Below are 6,000 nucleotides of genomic sequence, written 5' to 3' on the forward strand. Positions count from 1 at the left end.
AGTGCCGGGCACATCCAGAACATATGTACATGGTTCGCAGGGCTTCCCGAACACCTAACACACCTGTCCTCACCCCCGAAGAACCGACTCATCCTAGTCCCCGTCATATGGGCTCTGTGCAGCACCTTAAATTGGATGAGGCCCAACCTTGCGCACGACGACGACGAATTGACCCTCTCTAAGGCATCCGCCCATGTCCCATCTTCTATCTGCTCTCCCAGCTCCGCTTCCCACTTGTCTTTCAGCTCCTCTATCGATACCTCCTCCACCTCCTGCATTATTTTGTAGATGTCCGAGACCTTCCCTTCTCCGACCCAGACCCCTGACAGCACCCTATCACTCACCCCTCTATCGGGAAGCAAGGGAAATCCTTCCACCTGTCGTCTGGCAAATGCCTTCACCTGCAGGTATCTAAACGTGTTCCCCGGGGGGAGCTCAAATTTCTCCTCCAGCTCTCCCAGGCTCGCAAACCTCCCCTCTATGAACATGTCCCTCAGTTGCCTGATGCCCGCCCTGTGCCAGCTCTGGAATCCCCCGCCAGTGTTCCCCGGGACAAATCTGTGGTTCCCTCTCAGTGGCGCCGCCATCAGACCCCCCACTTCCCCCCTGTGTCGCCTCCACTGCCCCCAGATTTTCAGGGTGGCCGCCACTACCGGACTCGTGGTATACCTTGTGGGGGGGAGCGGCCATGGTGCCGTTACTAGCGCCCCCAGGCTTGTATTGCCGCAGGACGCCCTCTCCATACGTTTCCAAGCTGCCCCCTCCCCCTCCATCACCCACTTGCGCACCATCGATGCGTTCGCCGCCCAGTAGTATCCGGAAAGATTGGGCAGCGCTAATCCTCCCCTGTCCCTACTCCGTTCCAAGAAAATCCTTCTCACTCTAGGGGTGCCATGTGCCCACACATAGCCCATAATGCTGCTAGTTACCTTCTTGAAGAAGGCCCTGGGGAGAAAGATGGGCAAGCACTGAAACAGAAACAAGAACCTCGGGAGGACCGTCATTTTGACTGACTGCACCCTCCCTGCTAGCGACAGCGGTACCATGTCCCACCTCTTGAACTCCTCCTCCATCTGCTCCACCAGCCTTGAAAAGTTCAGCTTGTGGAGGGTCCCGCACTTCCTTGCCACCTGCACCCCCAAGTACCTGAAGCTCTTTACTGCTCTCTTAAAGGGGAGCCGCCCAATTCCCTCCCCCTGATCTCCCGGGTGTATCACAAAGACCTCACTTTTACCCACATTTAATTTATATCCCGAAAAGTCCCCAAACTCCGCTAGTATTTCCATTACCTCCGGCATTCCCCCTTCCGGGTCCGCCACATATAACAACAAATCATCCGCATAGAGTGATACCCGATGTTCCTCCCCTCCCCTTGTCAGTCCTCTCCACCCCCCTGAACCCCTCAGTGCCATCGGCAACGGTTCGATCGCTAATGCAAATAGTAAGGGGGATAGGGGGCATCCCTGCCTGGTACCTCGATGGAGCCCAAAATACTCTGACCTCCTCCCGTTTGTAACCACACTCGCCCTCGGGGCCGAATACAGCAGCTTCACCCACTTGATAAATCCCTCCCCAAACCCAAACCGTTCCAGCGTCTCCCACAGGTATTCCCACTCCACCCTATCGAATGCCTTCTCCGCATCCAGTGCTACCACTATCTCAGCCTCCCCCTCCACTGCTGGCATCATAATCACATTCAACAGTCTCCGGACATTTGTGTTAAGTTGTCGTCCCTTTACGAACCCCGTCTGGTCCTCATGGATTACCCCTGGCACACAATCCTCTATTCTGGTTGCCAGGACCTTTGCCAACAGTTTGGCATCTACATTCAAGAGGGAGATAGGCCTGTAGGACCCGCACTGTACAGGGTCTTTGTCCCGCTTCAGGATCAAGGAGATCAGGGCCTGTGACATTGTCGGGGGCAGAACCCCCCCCTCTCGCGCCTCATTGAAGGCTCGCACCAGCACTGGACCCACCAAGTCCACATACTTCTTATAAAATTCCACCGGGAACCCATCCGGCCCCGGCGCCTTCCCCGCCTGCATCTGGCCTATCCCTTTAACTAGCTCCTGCAGCTCTATCGGCGCCCCCAGCCCCTCCACCCGTTCCTCCTGGACCTTTGGGAACCTCAATCTATCGAGGAAGTTCTCCATTCCCCCCCTCCTCCTGGGCGGCTCAGACCGGTACAATTCCCTGTAGAAATCCCTGAAGACCCCGTTCACCTCTTGCCCCTTCTGCACTACGTTCCCTCCCTTCTCTCTCACTCCCCCAATCTCTCTGGCTGCCTCTCGCTTGCGCAGCTGGTGTGCTAGCATCCTGCTCGCCTTTTCCCCGTACTCATAGACCGCGCCCTGTGCCCTTCTCCATTGCGTCTCCGCCTTCCTAGTGGTCAGTAGGTCAAACTGGGCCTGTAAACTGCGCCGCTCCCTCAACAGCCCCTCCTCTGGTGTCTCCGCATATCTCCTGTCCACTACTATAAGTTCCCCCACCAGTCTCTCCCTCTCCTGCCTCTCCTTCCTTTCTCTGTGTGCCCTTATGGAGATCAGCTCTCCTCTGATCACTGCTTTCAGGGCCTCCCAGACTACCCCCACCTTCACCTCGCCCGTGTCGTTCGTGCCCAGATATCTCTCAATGCCCTTCCGGACCCTTCCGCACACCTCATCGTCCGCCAGCAGCCCCACATCCAGGCGCCACAACGGGCGCTGGTCCCGTGCTTCCCCCAGTTCTACCTCTACCCAGTGTGGTGCATGGTCCGAAATCGCAATGGCCGAGTACTCCGTGTCCTGCACTCTCGAAATCAGCCCCCTGCTCAGTACAAAAAAGTCTATTCTGGAGTACACCCTGTGGACGTGGGAGAAAAAAGAATACTCCCTCGCCCTTGGCCTGCCAAATCTCCAAGGGTCTACCCCCCCCATCTGCTCCATGAACCCCCTTAGCACCTCTGCCGCTGCCGGCCTCCTATTCGTCCTGGAACTCGATCTGTCCAGCCCAGGGTCGAGCACTGTATTGAAGTCCCCCCCCATGATCAGGCCCCCTGCCTCCAGACCCGGAATGAGGCCCAACAGGCGCCTCATAAAACCCGCGTCATCCCAATTCGGGGCATACACATTCACCAGCACCACATTCTCTCCCTGCAGCCTACCCTTCACCATCACGTACCTACCCTCCTTATCTGCTACCACCTGCGCCGCCACGAACGACACCCTCTTTCCCACCAGAATCGCCACCCCCCGGTTCTTTGCGTCCAAGCCTGAGTGGAACACCTGTCCCACCCACCCCCTTCTCAGGCGTAACTGGTCTACTACTCTCAAGTGAGTCTCCTGCAACATTGCCACATCCACCTGCAGTCCCTTTAGGTGTGAAAAAACCCTTGCTCTCTTGACCGGCCCATTCAGCCCCCTCACGTTCCAAGTAATCAACCGGGTCGCGGAGCGACCTGTCCCTTTCCCCTGTCTATTAGCCATGTCCTGTCCCCTGTTCGCCCCGGGTCGACCCTCCCCTTCTGACGATGCCCCCCCCCCCCCCCTCTCCTCCCGTTCTTCCCTTCCCGTCCTCGGCCTTTCCAGCAGCAACCCGGTATCACCCCCTAACCCCCCTTCCCCCCCCCCCCCCCCCCCCCCCCCCCTGGCTAGGACCCCTCCTAGCCGCGGTGTATCCACCATCGTACTCCCGAGAGTCAGCTGATTTTCGCTGACCCGGCTGCCCCTGCCACACTCCGACTCCTCCCGATGTGGGGGGGAGGGGCCTCCCCCCCCCCCTTGCCATCCCTCTCTGACCCCGCTTCAGCGCGGGAAAAGCCGCCATTGCTGGCCACACCCCACTCTTCTCTCCTCCCCCTTCCTCCGTCCCGCGCGCGGGAAACAGGGGAAAGCCCGCGCTTTCGCCCGGCCACACCCTACCCCGCCATCTTCAATTCCACCCCCGTCCCCATCCAAGCCCATAAAAAAGCCCCCTTAAAACGAGAGGAAGAAAAAGAGAAAAAGAAAACACGCATAACCAATTTGCACCCCCCCCGTCCCGCCTCCCCAACTTAATATAACAATATAAATAACAAATCTCAAATAAATACATAAATACATAACTATGCCTGCATAACTAAATAACTACCCAATAATAACGTATTTAACCATCACCCTCCATCGAACAGAACAGTAACCATAACCCTTAAAGAACAGATCAAAAAACAGTAAAAAAAGCCCCCCCTGCAACAACAATAATTAAGGGAAGTTGGCAACGGGAAGAGACACACAAAAAGGAACAAAGAAACCCCCCATAACACAAGTTTCAAAGAAACCAAACGATCCATCAACTTTAACCAAGTTCCGACCTGGCCTAAGAAAGACATGGGCCACTTGATCAGTCAAGGGTACTCGGGCGGCCTCGACCGCCGGCGTTCCCAAGTTCTAGTTCAGGTCCAGCTTTTCCTCCCGAACAAAAGTTCATGCCTCCTCTGGGGTCTCAAAGTAATGGTGCTGGTCCTTGTAGGTGACCCACAAGCGCGCTGGCTGCAGCATTCCAAACTTGATCCTTTTTGCGTGCAGCACTGCCTTCGTCCGGTTAAACCGGGCCCGCCGCTTTGCCACCTCCGCACTCCAGTCCTGATATATCCGCACCGTCGAATTCTCCCATTTGCTGCTTTTCTCCCTCTTGGCCCACCTCAGCACTTTCTCCCGATCACAGAAACGCTGGAATCGCACCAGCACCGCCCTCGGGGGCTCGTTCGCCCTAGGCCGCCTAGCCATGACCCGATATGCTTCTTCCAGCTCCAGAGGCGATGGACCGGCCCCCTCTCCCATCAGGGAGCTCAGCATCTCCGCTACATATTTCGGGAGATCAGGCCCCTCCAGGCCTTCTGCTAGGCCCAGGATCCTCAAGTTCTTCCGCCTCATTCGAGTGTCCAGCTCCTCAAAGCGGCTCTGCCATTTCAGGTGGAGTGCCTCGTGCACCTCCACCTTTCCCACGAGGACCGTGGCCTCCTCCTCCCTTGCAGTCATCTCCTGCTGCAGCTCTCTTATCGACGCCTCTTGGGTCGCCTGGGCCCCCATCAGCCTTGTGGTCGTCGCGTTCATAGACTCTAAGAGTTCCACTTTCAGCTCCGTAAAACACCGGAGGAGAGCGGCCTGCTGCTCCTCCGCCCATTTTCTCCAATCTTCTAGTGCGCCACCGGCCGCCATTTTGGTCCTCTTCCCCCGCTTTTTTCGGGGAGCTGCTGCCGCTTTTTTTGTCGCCCCACTCCGAGTACCGACCATAAAGTTGGTCTCACTCTCCTCAGGGAGCCTTCCCCCACCGGGATTCGTCTTTACAGTACCGTCGGGGCCCTCCAATCGGCCCTTAAACACCTTTGTCGCAGGAGCTGCCAAATGTGCGACTTAGCTGGTCATAGCCGCAACCGGAAGTCACATCTCAAACAATGACACGTCAGACTACAGAAGGGAGATAAATCACTTGGTTGCATGGTGTACCGAAAACAACCTATCTAAATGTTAGTAAAACCAAGGAATTGATCATTGACTTCAGGAAGCGTAGTACGACACACTCCCCCATCTACATCAATGGCTCTGAAGTGGAGATGGTCGATAGCTTTATGTTCCTGGGGGTCACCATTACCAACAGTCTGTCCTGGTCCACTCACGTTGATGCAACAGTCAAGAAAGCCCAACAACGTCTCTACTTCCGCGGAAGCCAAAGAAATTTGGCATGCCTGCATCGACTCTCACAAACCTCTACAGATGTGCCATAGAGAACATCCTATCCGGCTGCATCACAGCTTGGTATGGCAACTGCTCGGCCCAAGATCACAAGAAACTGCAGAGTGTGGTGAACTCAGCCCAGCGGATCACACACGCTTGCCACCCTCCCATTGATTCTGTCTACACCTCCTGCTGCCTCAGGATGGCAAACAGCATTGTCAGAGACCCCTCGCCCCCAGGCTTTGCCCTCTTCCAGACCCTTCCATCAGGCAGAAGATGCAGAAGTATGAAGACCCGTACATCCAGACAT

The sequence above is a fragment of the Scyliorhinus canicula genome, chromosome 15 (genome assembly GCF_902713615.1).
Source record: "Scyliorhinus canicula chromosome 15, sScyCan1.1, whole genome shotgun sequence".
Lineage (NCBI taxonomy): Eukaryota > Metazoa > Chordata > Chondrichthyes > Carcharhiniformes > Scyliorhinidae > Scyliorhinus > Scyliorhinus canicula.